This window comes from Physcomitrium patens, chromosome 1 (genome assembly GCF_059467195.1).
Source record: "Physcomitrium patens ecotype Gransden chromosome 1, ASM5946719v1, whole genome shotgun sequence".
Taxonomy (NCBI): Eukaryota; Viridiplantae; Streptophyta; class Bryopsida; order Funariales; family Funariaceae; genus Physcomitrium; species Physcomitrium patens.
In genome coordinates this window covers 30,072,864-30,093,932 of record NC_143410.1, presented here as the reverse complement: position 1 = coordinate 30,093,932, position 21,069 = coordinate 30,072,864, and positions in this window count along the sequence as shown.

The following is a 21,069-nucleotide window of genomic DNA, read 5'->3' as shown; positions in this document are numbered from 1 at the left end:
TACAATCCTATATTCTTAAAATACCGTTCAAAACACAATAATCTCCATCCAACACTAGGAATAACAGACTTCATTCCAACAATCTGAATTCACATAATTTCTGTAATCACCAACTTTTTTTGTCTAAAACACACACAACTCTCAATAAACAACAATCATAATCTTTCAATAACTCCTCATATAATTCAATCACTTAGTACTCCAATTACATAATCAATAACTCATAAATCAATCTTTGATTTATTCCACAGACTCACTTCTCAGTATTCAAAAACTATTCATTATTCTTCAATAACAAAAAAACAAAGAAGTAGCACCAAGCTTACCCCGGCTCATGACTATCATAGTCTGGCCTCCCAACAAACTTCTACAACTCCTATATACTTGCTCTTGATTTCCAGATTCTACCCGTAATCCTATAATTAACTACTTTTAATAACTAAATCAATCATCTGTCCTCCTGAACTGACTATTCTATAGACTATTGGTCTATTTTACCAATATCTTTCAAAAACGAACTAATATCTATTCTACAAATCATATCCAATAATGATAAGCAATTAATCTCTAGTACTACATTAGTTCTAATTAAGTAATTTTTGTTTGCTTTCATAGCTATAAGTACTTTCAAAAGTTCATTATTTATTTATAGATATGTTTTTGATCTATCTATAAGAATGATTATTCCAAAATTGATGGCGAATCTTTTACCTTCTAAATCATCTTGACTAATAGTCTATTCAATAGAAATTGGAACTATATCAATAATAAAAATAATTGATTTGCTATAATCATAGTCAACTTGCTTCTAGATAGGTGGTGACTTCAAAATCTCTTTTAGACAATCCATGGCTAGTCTTTGCTTTTGCTTTCATCTAAAATTAGTCATTTTTTTTAAGAAACTATATAATGGCTTAGTTTTGTTAGAAAAATGAAGAACCTAAATTTAATAGAAGATACAAGCTCCTAAAAACCTTCTTATTTCAATGATGATACTACATGCTTTTATCCTAGTAATGGCATTAATTTTTTTTAGGTTAGATTTTTTATCATATCTCTTATATAAATATTCAACCACCATAATTTCATAAACTTTAAACTTGGACTTGTTAATGGATAAGATTAGATCCATCTCTTTAAGCCTCTTCAAAATCTTCTCTACATCTTTAATGTAATCTTTTACAAATCTTTTGCATCTATTAACATCTAATGTCAAATCTCTAGCCTCCTCTTTGCAATCTTTGATAGATATATCATCTATAAAAGAAATAATTTTTTCAAGCACAAAATTCTTTAGGATTTGATTCATGGCATTTTATATATGAGCTACTGAGTTAGTAGTACCTTGAGGCAAAGTGCACATCTTCATAAGTTCTAATAAAGTCTTCATGGTTGTTAGATTTCTACTTTCTGATGTAAGTTGAAACTAATCATAACTAGAATAAAATTCTTTAATAAAATAGATGGCATATCTTGCAAAAGCCTTAGCAACTTCATCCACAATAGATCCTAATTTCTTATTATTTATTGATACTTTATTGATTGGTTGCATGTCTTAAATGAATCTCAAAGCTCTAAATTTCTTTGACATTCCAAACTATTGATTAGAATATAGAACCATAGATGGTTCAAATATATCCATTTGTATCTTTTTTTTAATAGATTCATCAACTTAGGTAGTAAGGCCATTGGTACAAGAATTCACTTTAAATTCCAAGGTACATGAAGAACTTGGACATTTTAAGATGCATATGATACATTTTATGTTGTGTAATTAATATTAGTAAAGTAGTATGTATCAATAAGTGGCCATATATGTTACTTGTTGTGAAGTATGTGATCAAGTTAAATCAAGCTTTAATACCTTATTATTTTAATTGAAGCCATTATCTATTATGAGCTTAGATTATTGTTGGTCTTTGGACTTTGTTGGATCACTTGTTATCACTTCACATGGAGCTAAATATGTATTAGTGATGATAGAACATTTTAATAAATGAATTGAACTTATGGCTTTATCACAATTTTTTTCAGAATTGGTAGTTATGGCTTTTCTTGGTCAAGTATTGGCATATTTTGGAGCACTTGCTGAAGTCTTAACAAATCAAGGAAAGAAGTTTTTTTGTAGATTTTGAAGCTTTATGTACTAAAACTTTGATAGATCATTGTACTACGTGTAGAAATCATCGTAAAATAGATAGCCTAGCTGAAAGGATTGTTCAAACTATCAAACATGGATTTATAAAAGTATAGATTACTTTATAGAAACCATCATGGTTGAAACTTGATGTTGCAATAGATTATAATAGATTATCGCTTTAGTGGATAAGCATCTTTGACATCTTATAGTCCTTAATAATTGTAATATAGATGAGAGCCAATTCTATTCACCTCAGTATGTGAAAGCTAGCTCCAATTGTGGATCTAGATGATCTTGATGTTTGGACTCAATGTCTATATGCATAGTATCAAAGTAAAAAGAATTTTCCTTAAGAAAGCATTGGGCTTCTAACTATCACTAATTTCTCAACCAAGCCTTAATATAAAAAATAAAATACGAAGATTAAATATAAAATTATTCCTATAGGAGCAATCACATCAATATATAAGCTTTGAATACCAAAGATCACCAAAAATGTGATAAAAATATTATAAAACCTTGTATATCCTTAAAGTGAAATTTTTTCAAACTTCAACAACTTATATCTTTTAATTGGACTGTTCAAACAAATCCAAATTTTACAAGAAGTATTGATATACTTTTAACAACTACCACAATAAATTTCAATTATAAATTCATTATGGATCTCAAGATATTTCAAAATCCTAAAAGTAGCTTCAAACCCTTGCTTACATACACCTATATACAAATTTAGTCATATCTCACAAACTAAGTATTCAAACACCATAAAATTTTGATACATAACTTTTAAACCTAAAAATATATAATTTTAGAAATTTTCAAAAAAAACTTCAACTAGAAACTTAAGATATAGTTCCAATCATTACTATCAATAAAACAATTCACTTATTGTCTTTGAATTATATAAACTATCTTTAATGCTCTATAAATTCTTCATACAAATTCCAAATGTAGAAATTTTATTATAAAAGATATATATCTTAAAATCACTCTTGTGATTATTTCTCTCGACCTCCAAAATCTATCATAAAACTCCTTGTATCTTCAAAATAGCAACAATATGTCTTGAAAAAATACCTTAATTTCAACGACTACAATTTCATCATCTTAACTCCAAATTTTCTAAAATTTGTATACAAATTATAGTCTAAATTCTAAACCTTATAATTCTTACTTTTGATTCTTAAATTTTCCTTTAGAACTCACCAAAATCCGTGTTATGGTCACATAAAACTTGCTAAATGCCTATTAAGCATAGCCTTTGACTAATAGAAATAAAGATCTTTACTTTTAGCCTTCATCCATCCATATCTTGCTTTCATCTCTTCAAATAAGCTTCTTAGAAGTTTGGATCTTCATCTTTAAGCTCTAATCTTCTTATTTATCATAATATTAAATATTTAAGTCCTATATATTTTAAATACTATAATCAACATAAGTAAACCTCAAAATAAATTTTCTTACATAACCACTCTTTAAATTAATCTACTAACCTTTTTAAAAAATATCAACATTTATAATTATATTATATATTATAATTAATTTTTACATACTATAAATAATTACGATATAACATCAAGTAGAGTTTTTTTAAATAAACCATGCCTATGGCTATGGAAAACTTATCTATTGCTCACCATTGTGATACTTTGCAATATGCTTGTATTTAAAGTGGAGATTATCGACCTCAGTTGCAAAGATTTTCTAAAAGAGATTATGTATATTTGTAATGTGACGTTCCAACAAATCTTGATGTTAAAGCAAAGCACACAATTCTATGAATAAAGAATGTATTGCTTAGTAGTATTTTGTTATTAGAACACAAAGATGGATAAGAGTGTAGAAAGCATTTAAAAAATTGTGCTCCTTATCATCTTCTAATTGGTGACTCTATACATCTTGAATTGGTAGTTGTATGAATTGATCTTTTTTATTTTATATGTAGTAAAAAAGAAAGTGGTTGCTACCATGCTTTTATGTGTTCAATGGCAATATGGATGGCATATGGTATGTTTGATACCACCTCTTTTGACTCTCCCATCAAGAGATTGGATTTGTCTTTGTTATAAGAAGTTTTTTAGCCATGTTTTATTTCTTGATAAGGATTGAAGATTTCTTCTATTATATATGTTACACGCTTTGGTGATCTAATTATTACAATACTAAATTTGAAGAAATATAGTTCAACATTCATATCATGGTGGTGCTCATCTTTAAAAATGTGTGTTCGTAGTTCTAGTTAAATGGAGGGACTCTTAATCAATTATGAAGGACACTTGAGAATGTGTTGGATGTACATTTGTATTTTATTTTGAATTACATACTTTATAATTATTTGGTGGTATTCAATGTGTTGTGTGTAATGATCTTTATTTACATGACATTGCAAAAGTATAGAAGACTCTTTGCAATATTTATGAAAGTAGAAATCTTGCCAAAATTCTATAAAAAAAGAAAAAGTTCTTAATGATAAAGATAGAAGAAGGAGATGACTTCATGGCTCATATCAATAAGATAAAAGTACTTGCAAACCAACTAATAGTTCTTGACAAGATAATTGATGATAAGGACATTGTGTTGACATTGCTAATGAGCCTTTCAGAGTCCTATAACTACCTCATTGTGGCATTAAAGTATATTAACATGAAAGAGCTTACCATAAATTAGACAATATGTTGCCAAAGGCCTTAGAGATAGTAGCCTCTATTTCATCAATTGTAAGAAGGTAAATGAAATTGAAGTGGCATCATTTGCTTATTTTCTACAAGATCAAGACATCTTTGGAATTTGACATTAACAACTTGGTCATTTAAATGACAAAAGCATGAAAGAGCTCCAATCTATGGTAAGTAATTTGGATCTTAGTCATTTCAACTACAATGCCTTGACATTTGCTTGTGAAGGTTGCATACAAAACAAACAACAAAGGACTTCATTTCCAAGAGGAATTACAATACATACAAGTAAATTGTTGAAGATTGTATATTTTGATGTTTGTGGACCAATAAAGACACCATCAATTGGAAGAACAAGGTACTTTGTCACATTTATTGATGATTTTTTAAGAAAAATATGAATTTACATCATTATAGCCAAAAGTGAATGTTTTTCAAAGTTTAAGGAATTTAAGGCTCTTGTAGAAAAATAATTTGAGTACAAGCTTAAAGTATTTTGTAGGGATAATAGAAGTGAGTATATATCAAAATATTTTGATGAATTCTTGAAGATTCAAGGTATTGTAAGGTAATTCCTTCTTTTCTACACTTTACAACAAAATGGAATTGCTAAAAGCTCAAATTGCACCATTGTGGAGATGGCAAGGAGTATGCATCATGCACAAAACCTTGGGCATGAATATTGGGCAGAAGCAGAGATAAATGCAATGTATACAAGGAATAGATACTCAATAAGTACACTCACATCAATGACTCCATAAGAAGCTTAGAGTGGTAAAAAACCTTGTACTTCAAACATGATGATTTTTGAATACATTGCCTATATAAAAGTGCCAAATTGTATGAGGTCCCAACTTGATGCAAAAGATATAAAATATAAATTTATTAGATATTGTGAAAGTACCAAGGTATATAAATTAATATGTTAAGAAACCATAAAGATCAACAAGAGTCATGATATAGAATTTTTGAAGCATAAGAGTAATTATAAGTATTTGGAGATGTATCAAAATAGAAGTAATGGTGTATTTGTGGACACATCTTCAAATTCAACAAAAAAAGAAGAAAAAGATGATGGCTTTGATGATGGTAGAAATTCAAATCAAGATGAAGAGTTAAAGAAAAAAGACCATAGTGTGCCTACAATTATTAGAATCAAGAATAAAAATAATAAAAATATTGAAGATGATGATAATAAAGAGGAGTACTAATCTTTAAATGTGAAGAAACAAGTTTTAAGAGAGAAGAAGCCTACAAGAAATCTTGGAGTGAAAGAAAGTTAAGCTTCATCAAGTGAAAGGAAATATCTTTTGAGAGCTAGAAAACAACTTGGTATATGATAGAAGAACCACATTTTTTTTCAAGTAAGTGAAGAATATGCCAATGTTGCACTCCTTGCTAATCCATTGAGTTTGTATGATGCAATAATATCCATAGATGCCATAAAGTAAGAGAATGTTATAGAAGAAGAATACAAATCATTCATGGACAATGAAACATGGAAATTGATTCAACTTCTACTAAATCAATCTTTAATTGGTTGTAAATCGATGTTTAGAACCAAAAAAGATGCAATAGATAGTATTGTGAGATATAAGTCTAAATTGATTGCCAAAGGCTACTCACAAGTTGCTAGTATTGATTTCAATGAGAAATTTGCTCTTGTGGCCAAATTTACCACTATTAGAACCATTGCTACAATTAGAGCACCAATGGACTTTGAGATGCATCAAATAAATGTAAAGACGGCTTTTTTGAATAGAAATCTAAAAGAAGTTATTTACATGGATTAACTTCAAGGATTTGTAGAAGAAGGGAAATAACATCTTGTTTATAAGTTGAAAAAAGCCTTGTATGGATTCAAGCAATTTCTAAAGACATGGTACCAATGCATTGATATATTCTTTGTGAATGAAGAATTTGGAAGAAGTGAATTTGATCATTTTTTGTATGTGATGCAATCAAGTGAATTCATATTGATTGTTATCCTCTATATTGATGATTTGATCATCTTAATTAATACTATAAAGATGATGGATTGATTGAAGGCAAAGTTAAAAAATGAGTATAAGATGAGTAATTTGGAAGAGCTTCACTATTATTTAGAAATGGAGTTTGTGAAAAATTGTACTAAGAAGACCATTATAATGAACCAAAGCAAGTACATTGAAGAAGTATTGAAATGATTCAACATACAAGAGTGTAAGCCTATTGGAACATCTTTGGAGGCCAATTTGAATTTGATGAAGCTCTCGGATGAAGAATTTGCTGAAATTGAAGATAAAATACAAGGTGCTCTATACAAAGCATCAGTGGATTTATTTATATATGCAATGCTTGGCTTAAGGATGGATCTTACATATGCAGTGAATGTTGTAGACCAACACATGTCAAAGGCTAGATCAATCCATTAGACAACCATCAAAAGGATCATGAGATACTTAAAAGGTACTTTGCTTCTCAAATTAAGCCTTGGAGGTAATACATTAGTTTGCATGGCTATTATAATGTAAATTAGGTTGGAAATACAAATGATAGAAGTTCAAAAATAAAATATGTATTTTTTTGTTGAAATAGGAGCTATTTTGTGGAACTTTAAGAGACAACTGACAATTGCAAAATTAACAATGGTAGCAAGCTATGGTGTAATAGAGACAATATGGCTAAGACAACTTCTGGAGAACATTGAAGTATTGCAAATGAAAGAAACTTCAATGGAATGTGATAATCAAAGATGCCTTGTATTTGCAAAGAATCCAAAATATCATTCAAAAATCAAGCATATTGACATTTAACATCACTTTATAAGAGAGAAGATTGAAATGAGAGTGATTGATATGAAGTATTGTACAATAGAAGACATGCTTGCTGATTTATTAATAAAAATACCAATAAAGGATAGAAATCATATATTGAAAAAGGCATTGAGATTAAAAGCCTTTTGACTAATAGCAAAGTGGGAGTGTTAAAATAAATAAATAAAAGTGAAAGTAGAATAAATTATCTTGTAGAAGATATTACTTTAGATAAGTTGCTAATGATCAAAGAATTAACTCTTAGTGGTTAAAAAAGACATCATATGGATATAAGATGAAGTCAAGGACCAAGAATCAAAATCAAGAGAATAAAATATGAACTAAAGAATATTTGAAGATTAGGTAAGAGTATTTAGTATTTGGCATAGGATACTCTTGTGGTTAGTAAGATGCCAAAGGATTTTAGAACCATATGTATAAAAGTCAAAGAGTAGAAATTCTCTTCTAAGGCAGCAACTATCATCCATAAGTATTGGATGTTGGAAGTAATAAATATCTTATTCCATACTCTCTTTGTGTGCAACCTTGTTGATGCTAGGAATTGTGACTTTATAGTATTTATTCTCAATATTTCTTTCAAAGATATGTGTTAAAAAGACATTAGTGTTGTCATTGAATAATAAAAACATTGAAGCACACTTATGCAACTCTTAAATCAAAATTCAAAAAGTCAATATAAAGGTAAAATTTATCTTTTAATTCAAAAAAATATTAGATAGCCTCAATTAAGAATTTCTTGTAATTAGTAGTGTAAAGTGAGACATGTAATTTAAAAACTAAAATTAAAAAAAAAACAAAAACAAAAAAAAACAAATTTAAAATAAGTAAAATAAATGTTATCAAGTATTTAGATACTTTTAAAATTAAATCACGATTTTTTATTATATTTTTATCTAATAAAATAATAATAATAATAATAATAATAATAATAATAATAATAGTTATATATTTTGATAGATTATTTTCTTTTCTTTTCAATGACATAAAAAATATGTAAATTTAATTTACTATGAATAATAAAAGTGTAAAGATAAAAAGTAAATAATTTAAAAATTAAGTAAAAATATTTTATCTCAAAGATAATTTTCTTGTAGATCAAAGGTTTGAGCCTCACCAAGATTTAAATATATTATAAAAAAAATATTCTAAAGAAGCCTTGAGGCTTTAGTCTTATCTTTCTACCTATATTTAAGGTGTTACAATCCATAAATAACTTGTGTATCTTTCTTCTTACAAGGACTATATTGGATGTTGGTCCTCTTATTTTTATTAATATAATTATTTTTATTATATTTTTAACTTCACTATGGTATTTAAAAATATCCAATTAGCCTAAGATCTTTACATGGCTTTAAAGCTTGCTCCATTTCTTCATAATAGCTCCCAAGGTGATAAAACTTAATTTTACCAAAGTTTTAAAACTTTCTCTAATTTTTTTTAAAAATTCAAATAAATTCTAAAGTAATTTTAAAAATTATTATAATATTTATATAATACTAATTTAAATTTGAGACTATATTTTCCTACCTTAATAATTTTTTATAGTAATAAAATTAATTTTAATCAATTAAATATTATAATTTTTATATAAATAACTAAAAAGACATAAAGATCTTTTTTATGCTCCTTTTTACTACCAATTAATATTTATAGGAATTTGTTTTATAAGTAATACATGTAGATAAAAGACCAATATAGATATTAGTTTTAATAACTAAATATTAATATTTAGTAATAAATAAAATTATTAAAAAAATTAAGATAACTACTTCTAAGATTTATTAAGATTCCATTCTTATAATATTTCTTCTAATAAGACTTTTGTATTCTATAATTTTTTTTAAATTCTAATAAATACTTAAATAGCTAAAAAGAATATTTAATTATGTTATTTTTATTTTTGAATAATTTAAAATTATATTTTTAATAGTCCTATTAATTAAGATTTTTTGATAGAATTTTTATATGGCATTGTCAAAAATAAAAACTTGATGAATGAAAATAAGAAAGTGGGATGTTTTTCAAAGAAAGGTGAAAAAAATTTAAAAAATAAAAAATATACATTTAAAAAGAAATCAAAATAGCTATTGCCAAAAAATAAGAAAACTAGAGACCTTTGAAACTAGACTAGAAGTAAAAAAAAGAATTGATAAGAGTGAGGAAGGCCTCATTTTTTCTTCTATATATACTATTTAATTAAAAGTTATGTAGCAAAGTTCTATAGGACCACTAACATGTATCTAATTCAAAAGATAAGTTTTTTATATATGCGCCACATGTCTACCTTGAACCACAAGTTACCAACATGTCTAATATGTATTCAATTTGTTGGCCAAGTTTTCAACCTATCAATCACTTATAGACATGTATAAAGACAAAGTTGTATCTATAAAGCCTTTAAGAAGTTTTTTGATAAGATATTATCAAATTTATCTAATTTATTTATTTCTACTTATTCATATTATTTATGTAATTATTAAAGTAAATATGGATGCTTTTTTATAAATGTATATCTAAAAATATTTATAAGAATAGATAAATTCTATTCTTATCTTTAATACATTCTATAAAAAAGACTTTGACCTAGAAAAAAAAAAATACATATGTTTGATTCAATATGTTTCTAGATATAGCAAATTTTGCTTAGTTACTAGCTTAATAATAGATAATATCTATATTTATATTAAAATTTTAATTAAATAATACTTAATTGTAAATCCATAATAATTTAATCTAATTCTATTAATTATATAAGAGACAATTATGACTTTCAAAAAAGTACATAATAATGTTTGCTATCTTTGTCTTAAGCCTACTTTTATAATATACTAAAGATAAAAATAACTTATAAATATGACTTAAACTATTATAAAAATGTCAATATATTTTGGTATTGGAATTAATATTTATATCCTATTATTTTACAACTTCCATGAATTCATGTAAAAAAGTCTTTTTTATCTAATGTTTTGAATTGGACTAAATTATTATCAAATATTTCTTTAATAATATATAATCTTGTCCACAATGCATCAACCTTAGCTAAAAAAAATTAATTTTTTAGCATCTTGAACTATCATTTACATCTTTGGACTAAAAAGATTTTTTTTTTTTTTTTTTTTTTTTTAATATTATCAAAGATCTTCTTTCTTCTTCTTTTGGTAGTTTCTATATGTTGAGTTGAAAATCTTAGAATTTTACTTTATTTTTCTAAATGTTCTAATTATTGTTTCAAAGATTAAAAAGTATCCAATCTATTGTCAATAGCAACGTGTAAAGATGGGACTACAAATTCTATAACCAAAATAACTTCTATTCTATATACCAAAGAAAAAGATATAGCCTTTGTAAGAACTCTATAAGTAGTTCAATAAGCTCAACAAAGTAAAATAAACTTAAGAGCTCAATTATACTTAGAATTCATCACAATTGTTTTTAATATCCAAACTAAAGTTTGATTGATTTTTTTTTATAAGACCATTTGTTTCAAGATGATAGAAAGTAATATTTCTATCATTGATGGTAAACAATGTAATCATTTCTTTAACAACTTCATTTAAAAGATGAATGTCATTATCACTTACAATGATTTTTTGACAACCAAAACAAGCTATGTTGTTTTCATACAAAAATATAATAGTTTGTTTAGCATATGCCTTTTTGATAGCATTTGCTTTTATCTACTTGGTCAAATATTTTTTAGCTCTAATAGTATATTGTATTTGATATAAAGATACAGTATAAAAAAAATTTAAAATAATTTATATTCTATTTTTTAAATGGAACAAGTAGAAGTGAAGGATTTAAAGGCATTGAAAAATTTTAAATCATTACATGCATATCTTTGGCAAGCATCATAAGACTTTATAAAACATTCTAAAATTAATAAATATTTTAGGCCAAAAATAATTTTTTTTAAATGCTTTTGAGCTTTTAATCTACTAAAGAAATATCCACAATAAGTACTTGAGTGAAAATCTTTTAATACAAGTAGTACTTCTTTATAAATAAGACAATATCTAAAAATTCCATCAATCTTTCAATAATATAGTTTCTTGGCTATAAGAAAAAATGGGTATTATTTATTATAATTTATTATTATTTATTTTTTGATAAGACATTAGATAGCTGTTGAATACTCAAAAAAATTGTAAAATACTCATATCATGTAAATGCCACTATAACAAAGAATAAATAGGCATAAAAAAAATTCATCATTTATATCTTGGATATCTATAGTTGTAGACAATTGCAAAAAATGATTGACTTATTTGTGTTGATTTTTTAATTTACATTACATTATATTATCAAACTTTGCTAAAAATAATATCTCTCTTGCTAATCTACTACTTAAATCTGATTTGTTTGTAATATATTTAAAGGTCATATGATCCACAAAGAAAATGAATTTTTTCTTTAAAAGATAATTATAAAATATTTTGACACCAAATACCATAGCTAACACATTCCCATTTTGTGATTGTATAGTTATGTTCAAGACTTGTCAATCTTTTTCTTAACAAAAGCAATAAGATAGATCACACCCTCGTCATTTAGTTGACATAAGGTACTACCTATTGCCAATTCAAAGACATCACAATAGATGTAGAAAGATTGATTTCAATTTGGTGGTAGTAGATAAAAATATGATAGTAATTTAACTTTAATTGCATCAAAACTAAGTTGACATTTAGAAGTCTATTCAAATTTGGAGGTCTTCTTTAACAAATTAGTTAATGGTGAGGTATGAATAGAATATGACTCAATCGAGTTGCAATACCAACCTATGTGTTTGAAAATCTTTTAAATGTCTTTTACTTCATTTGAAAGTAGTAAGTTTGCAATGACATCTACTTTTTTAGAATTAGATTTTTTTTCTTCTTCTTAGAAATGATATAACTTAATAATTATTTTTTTTTAATTATCAAATAATTTTTTTATAGATTGAATAAAGTTCCTACTATTTTACAATATTAAAAGTAAAATTGAAGGCTTTTAAGGTGATTATTCTTTAATAATTGATAAATAAAGTCATTAATAAAAAATAACAAAGTTTTTTGAAAGAGGTCTAAAACAAAATAAGTCATGACTCTTTGAAAAGCTAAAAGAACATTGCATAAGTCAAAAGACACTATCACATATACAAAAATTTCTCAAGATGATATAAATGTAGTCTTGTGACAATCTTCACAAGCTATTAATATTTGATTATAACCAAAGTAAATATCTATAAAATTATATAAGTTATGATTTGCTTCATCGTCTACTATAGAAGTAATAAAAGACAATGAAAAATAGTCTTTTTGAGTGTATTTATTCAAATCTTTATAATTCATACATATCTTAAGTTAAATTCTTTTCTTCTTCTTCACAAAGATAATATAAAACAAACAATCTATAGTATCTATAGATTTTATAAATCTTACTTAAAATAGCCTTTTTAATTTATTTTTTTTACAATGAGTTGCATCTTATAATTGACTCTTTTATGTTTTTTTCTAATAAGTATTGTGTTTAGAAGAAATAGGATAGTGTATTTATAAATGCTAAGAAGAATATTTTTTAAATCTTTGTAAGACCATTCAAATATATTGTAATATTTTATTTCCAAAAATTTATAGTTTTGCAATTCTTTTTTACCTAATTGAAATTCAAATATAACATATTTGAATTCTTTTTCATCATAATTTATTAGAAATTTTATCCAATTTTGTTTTATCACATGTATTGAATCAATAGGTTTGTGATACTATTCTTTAAGTATTGGTGGATAAATAAGTATATTATGTCCAAGTTAAATGCTTTAGAACATATGTTTAAATTTTAAAGAAAGAAACATGATAGTGTCAAAGTCTTCAACTTGAAATCCATCAATTTCTAAATTAAAAGCTTTATTTGTATAAATATCATTGACTAAAGTTGTAAGATTTGAACAATCATCTTTAAATTTAAACCAATCAATTACATCTATAAATCAAATGTGAATGTCTTCTTCTTTATAATTTTTTTCTTTTAACCATTTGGAAAAATCACCTTCATTTTCATATTTATATAATCCATGGCTAATACATTTTATTGATGTATTAGTTGAAATTTAATTGGATTGAATAAAACTAATTTAATTGGCTTTTATGGTTGTTGGTATTTTTTTATTTATTATAGTTAAAACTTAGAGTTTAAAATAACTTAAAACTATGGCTATTGTGGAATTGTCTAAGGGTCTAAAAGTGAAGTAAGGCTTTGAAGCCCTCAAATTAGTTACTTCTTAAGATTACCTTAGTTATCTCTTTCTTAATAAAAGAGGGTAACTATCCACTTCTTCATGTAAACATATCACATAAAATGATTTTCCATAATCTACATCTCTTACTTATATATGAAAGTCGCAAATTAGACCTAGAGGTTGAAAAGGTCTTTAATTAGCTAATTTCATCTTCATGACTGCCTTTTGATTGGTTTTTAATTTTAATTTATTCATTGTGGATTCAAACATAGTATTCATATTACTTCTATCATCTACTATGATACTAAAAATTATTTTATCTACTATTTTTAAATCTATTTCAAGAGATCCATATTTTCAATTGTCTTTCTTTTCTTCTATGATTGTCACGGACATACATATAATTACCTATATGAATAGATAAAAGTATGTAAAAGTAGATAAAAGTAGGTTAATTGTGTAATATCTTCTAGAGAAGCTTCTTAGAAGCTTCATAGACGCTGCTTTGACTTTATAAGAGTCTATAGTTGACTTTTAGGTTAGAAACTTGGTCAATAAGTTAGCCATGTGCCACACATGTTGGAAGCTTAAAGAACAAGCTAACTACGTGATCCATCCATAGAAAATTTGCCTTGCAAGCAAAGGCATGTGGACTAGAAAGTCAACATATATTGGAGGTCTTATAGAACATCGCCACGTGGCTTCTAGTTAGATAGTATATATAGAGGCAAGAGTGAAGCCCTCTTCACTCTTGTCAACTCCTTTCTTGCTTCTAGTCCAGGTTCAAGAGTCTTTAGTTTCTTGTCTTGCGGCAATAGCCATTCCAGTTTCCTTTTAATATACATACTTGTTTATATTTTGACTTATTATATCGAGATAGCCTTTTGGTGTATATTTTTCCTCATCGAGTCTTTGTCCTTGACAGATTGACAAGAGTACACTTACAATATCAGAGCTTTGTTTTTTCTTGAGTAAGAGTGGATTACCCCTTTCTCTTGACAAGACATAAGCGTATTAGAAGTTTGCGGATTACCCACTTCTAAACTGATATTCTTCTTAGTATCTTCTTTGTTATCAAGTCTTTCTTTTCTTTTGTCTTGAGCAATATCAAACAAATTTTTCTTTTTAGTGTCATTATGGCAGAGCTTGTTGAAATGAAGAGTGCAATGGCACAAATGCAAGAGCAAATGAGGGAGTTAATGCTTGCGATGCATCAACTCAATTCACCAACACAGGAAAAAATAAGAATAGCAGAAAGTGGAGATATAGAGATGATCGGAGCTGCTTCAATATCTACAACAAATCACGTTCCTTCTCCAATTGTACAACACCCTATAAGCACTAGAGAACCAAGAATTGCCTTACTTGAGAAATTTGATGGTACGAGATCAAAGTTTCGAGGGTTCATCAATCAAGTACAATTGGCAATTGAACTTCAACTGCAAAGCTATCCAACTCCAGGATCACAAGTTAGGTTTATTGGCACTCTACTTTCTGGTTCTGCTTTATCGTGGTTTTCGTCTTTTCTTGAACAACGAAATCCAATATTGGACAATTTGGAAGCTTTTTTGGCGGAGTTTCGATCTATGTATGGTGAACACGATGCAACTCGTGTTGCAACAAATAAGATCCGAATTCTGCGACAAGGAAATCGCTCAGTAACAGTATATGCTTCACAATTTTGACAACTTGCAATTGACATCAAGTGGGATGATGCTGCACTCATCAGTCAATTTCTTTATGGATTGCAATACGAAGTAAAGAAATTGATGCTCAACTTACCTGATCCTCAAACTTTGAGTGAAGCAATCGATTTTGCGGTAAAATGTGATAATCGACTTTTTGAATTTCGATCTGAGAATCATTCACGGGAACCTCAACGTTATTACTCAATGGCAACATCAACATCTTTGCCAAACGTACATTCGAAAGTAGAAGACATGCAAATTGACGCGGTACGTTTTAAACCTCTAACTGAGCAAGAAAAGATTCGTCGTCGTCAAGAAGGATTATGTTTGTATTGCGGAGAACCTAAGCACACTGCTCAACATTGTCCAAAGAAACGACGCAACTATAAAATGAGGGGTACGACGGTCAAAGAAGACAACATGTCGGAAAACGGATTCGTCCAGCTACAATAGGGACCGTGCAGCTGGAACCTTTTACAATTCCTAATGAAGGTCATATCCTCTCCTCAGAACCCTCTCCTTGTTTTATAATAGACTTATATTTAGGACCTAAGAATTACAAAGCCTCTGCTTTATTAGATTCGGGAGCCTCAGCATGTTTTTTAGATGAACAATTTGTTAAAAGTCGTAAAATACCCTTTGTACAGAAACCTAAACCAGTACATGTAGAAGTCATAGATGGTCGTCTCTTGTCTTCTGGAGATGTCACTCATGAAACTCATCCTATAAAAGTAACAATAGACGGTCATGATAGCTACATAGCTTTTAACATAATTAAATCCCCGTCCAATCCAGTTATTTTAGGTTTATCCTGGCTAGAAAAATATAACCCTCGAATAGATTGGAATTCGCGTAAACTTGACTTTTCCAAAAGCATTATTAATAGTTCTACGAACCAAGTAAAAAATTATAAGTCTAGTACAATAAAACCCGTACTGATAGGTGCAAAAGCATTTATACACGCAGCAAAAGAAGGATCAACTTTTGCTATTTATGCTGCACCTATTTCTGAAAACGTAAAGACTTCAAGTGGCATTCCAAGTCAATATCAGGAGTATCAAGACGTTTTTGAGAAAAAGAATGCAGATATTCTTCCTGAGCATCGTCCATATGATTGTTCAATCGACCTCAAGGAAGGAACTCAGCCACCATTTGGACCAATTTACAGTTTATCGCAAGATGAGATGGCTGAACTCAAGACATATATTGACGAGAATTTAGCGAAGAATTTCATACGCCATTCAAAATCTCCAGCAAGAGCTCCAATTCTATTCGTAAAGAAAAAAGATGGATCTTTACGAATGTGTGTTGATTATCGAGGACTCAACAAGATCACAATCAAGAACAGGTATCCATTACCTTTGATATCAGGACTCCTTGACCAGTTGAATCAAGCTAAGATCTATACAAAAATAGATCTAAGAGGAGCATATAATCTAGTACGGATCAAAGAAGGAGATGAATGGAAGACTGCGTTTCGAACCAGGTATGGACATTTCGAATATAATGTCATGCCCTTTAGACTCACGAATGCACCAGCTGCTTTTCAATATCTCATGAATGATGTATTTCGTGAATTCTTAGACAATTTTGTCGTCTGCTATCTAGACGATATCCTGATCTATTCCAAGAACGTCGAAGAACATGAAATACATGTTCGTCAAGTATTACAAAAACTTAGAGATGCAGGATTGTACGCCAAGATAGAAAAGTGTGTATTTCACACTACTCAAGTTGACTTTTTAAAATACATCATTTCAAATGATGGTCTCATGATGGATTCTAAGAAAGTCCAAACAATCGTAGATTGGAAGATTCCAAGGACGGTAAGAGATGTCCAATGTTTCTTGGGATTTGCCAATTACTATCGGATCTTCATCAAAGATTTCTCACGAGTTGCAGCTCCACTTACACGCTTGACTAGTAAAGATAAATTTCAATGGAATCAAGAAGCGGAAGCAGCATTTGAAGCCTTGAAGACATCGTTTGTCTCTGCACCAGTCTTATATCGTGTTGACTTTTCCAAGGCATTTTTTATGGAAACAGATGCATCAGATTTTGCCTTGGGTGCAGTTTTATCACAAATGGGAACAGATGACAAACTCCATCCGATAGCTTTTCATTCAAGAAAATTCTCAGCAGCCGAGATCAATTATGAGATCCACGATAAAGAACTTCTTGCGATCGTGGATTCCTTTCAAGAATGGCGTCATTATCTAGAAGGCGCTTCTAGTCCAGTCACTGTGTATACAGATCACAAGAACCTCGAGTATTTCATGTCAGCACGCGTGTTGAATCGTCGTCAAGCTCGTTGGAGTATGTCTTTGTCAAGATTCGAGTTCATTATCACTTATCGGCCAGGAAAACAACAAGGTTTATCCGATGCCCTATCTAGACATTCTTATTTTGCACCAAAAGAAGGAGATGCAGCTTTTGAGCAACAAAGAATGGTCCTCTTGAAACCGGAGCAATTTCATCTCCGAGCAATGAAATCAACATTGACTGTTGATTCAACTTTTCTCAAGCAAATCCAGTCCAGTATGTCCTCAGACCCTCTTGTTTATGATATCGAGAATAATTCTTCCAAGTCTCATGATTCTTCTAAGTTTGAGTTCAAGAATAATCTATTATATTTTGAAGGACGCCTATATGTTCCAGAAGGAGAAGCACGTTTACGTGTTCTTCAAGCACGTCATGACTTTCCAGCAGCAGGGCACTTTGGATATAATAAGACTTTGGAACTCATATCAAGAGATTTTTGGTGGCCACAAATGTGGAAGTCAGTCAAAGACTTTGTACAATCATGTGATATTTGTTCAAGATCAAAAATTCCTCGTCATCGACCTTACGGACTTCTTCAGCCATTACCTATACCAGAACAACCATGGTCTTCTGTTTCTATGGATTTCATCACAGATCTTCCAAGCTCAAGATCTTATGATTCTATATTTGTGATAGTAGATCGTTTCACCAAGATGGCACATTTTGTGCCATGTACAAAATCTATCACAGGTGAAGAAACAGCTAAGCTTTTCATTGATAATATCTATCGCTATCATGGATTACCTAAAGATATCATATCGGATAGGGGAACTCAATTTGTGTCAAGATTTTGGAGGACCCTTTTCAAGATTTTAAAAGTGGACATAAAGCTATCTTCGGCTTTCCATCCTCAAACTGATGGACAAACAGAGCGCGTAAACCAAGTCTTGGAGCAATATTTAAGGTGTACTATCAACTACCAACAAGATGATTGGACAACCCTTCTGCCATTGGCAGAGTTTGCTTATAATAATACGATACATTCTTCCACGCAACAAACACCTTTCTTTGCCAATTATGGCTATCATCCACGACTTGATACTTTTGATTTTTCAAAAGTTGATAATCCTGCAGCAGAAGATATGGCAAATCGGTTATCAGAGTTACATGCAATAATGAAGACACAATTGAAGGAAGCTCAAGAACGACAAAAGATAAACGCAGATCTATATCGTAAGGAGCAACCACAAATCAACGTGGGTGATAAGGTATGGCTACTTCGTCGCAATATCAAGACTACTCGACCTTGTGACAAGTTGGACTATCGTAGGCTTGGCCCCTTTTCTGTTTCTGAACAGATCAACTCAGTTGCATATCGGTTACATCTACCGGAGTCAATGAAGATCCATCCTGTATTCCACGTATCTCTTCTTGAACCATATAAGACAGTGGATATACAAGGAAGAAGACAAATGCCACCGCCTCCTATAGAAGTAGATAATAATGAAGAATTTGAGGTGGAAGAGATATTAGACTCAAGGCGGCGCCGAAATAAGCTGAAATATCTTGTTCATTGGCGCGGATATGATATTAGTGAGCGCACATGGGAGCCATCCAGGAATCTAGCAAATGCATCAGCTAAAGTCAAAGTTTTTCATCAACGACATCCATCAAAACCAAGATGAAAACCTCTCTTATAAAAGAGACAAGATTGAGGCAAGATAACATTCAATTTCCTATCCTTGTTTATAACTTCTTTGCATTTTGTGACGCTAATTAGATGGAGAGCCAATAACAAGCGGATTCAACTCAAGAACCTTCGTTTGCTGACTTACCGGATGAGACATTGCGATTGTCACAACCTTCAAGACGACGCAACCGAGATGAAGACCCTCAAGAACGACATGTTCTTCCTCGAATAGATGGTGAGATACAACGCGTTTGGTATCACGACCTTGGAAGAGATTCTCGATGTTTGGTGATATTATTGGAGATAGGAACGACTCCTGATGGTGTTTCAAATGTATTATTTGAAGGAAGTTATGAAGGCCTCAACAGTGATCAAATAACAGGGTGGTCTTCTCGCCCTGGAATGGGACACTATCGATGGCTAAGAGGACCCATCAACTATCTTCGAAGAGAACAAAGATCAGAGTATGTAGCAAATACAATTTGCCGCATATTAGATTTTCTCAATATATAATCACCGCTCCTCGTGGAACTCGTCCCTAGAAGGGGGGGTAATGTCACGGACATACATATAATTACCTATATGAATAGATAAAAGTATGTAAAAGTAGATAAAAGTAGGTTAATTGTGTAATATCTTCTAGAGAAGCTTCTTAGAAGCTTCATAGACGCTGCTTTGACTTTATAGGAGTCTATAGTTGACTTTTAGGTTAGAAACTTGGTCAATAAGTTAGCCATGTGCCACACATGTTGGAAGCTTAAAGAACAAGCTAACTACGTGATCCATCCATAGAAAACTTGCCTTGCAAGCAAAGGCATGTGGACTAGAAAGTCAACATATATTGGAGGTCTTATAGAACATCGCCACGTGGCTTCTAGTTAGATAGTATATATAGAGGCAAGAGTGAAGCCCTCTTCACTCTTGTCAACTCCTTTCTTGCTTCTAGTCCAGGTTCAAGAGTCTTTAGTTTCTTGTCTTGCGGCAATAGCCATTCCAGTTTCCTTTTAATATACATACTTGTTTATATTTTGACTTATTATATCGAGATAGCCTTTTGGTGTATATTTTTCCTCATCGAGTCTTTGTCCTTGACAATGATAATATTCCTTTCTAAATTATTAACTTCCATTCTAGTTATTTCTTTTGTATTCTTGATTTTTTTTTTATAATATTATTCTTTCTTTGAGCTTTTTTTGATAGTTAATGCTACTTAAATCAATTGATAAAAAAAAATGTTGGCTCTAGATCTACAAAGATCTTACCATAAATCATAAGATTTTCCAAGATTGAAGGTTTTATTAGATGTTGCATGTTTCACATACAAGTACTCTTTTTCATATTCTTTGTCTACATATTAATATTCTTCTTCATCAAGTTCAATTAAAGAAATAGATTGTTTATTTTTTAATTTTTTAGCTACTTCTTGAATAATTATTGTCAATTTAGCAAACTTAGGTGATTCTTCTAAAGTAACTACAAACATTTTATCTTTTTAAAGTTATATAAAATCTATTGGTCTTTTATTACTTATACTTCTGGTTACAACTATAGAAGGTAATATCCATTATTTAG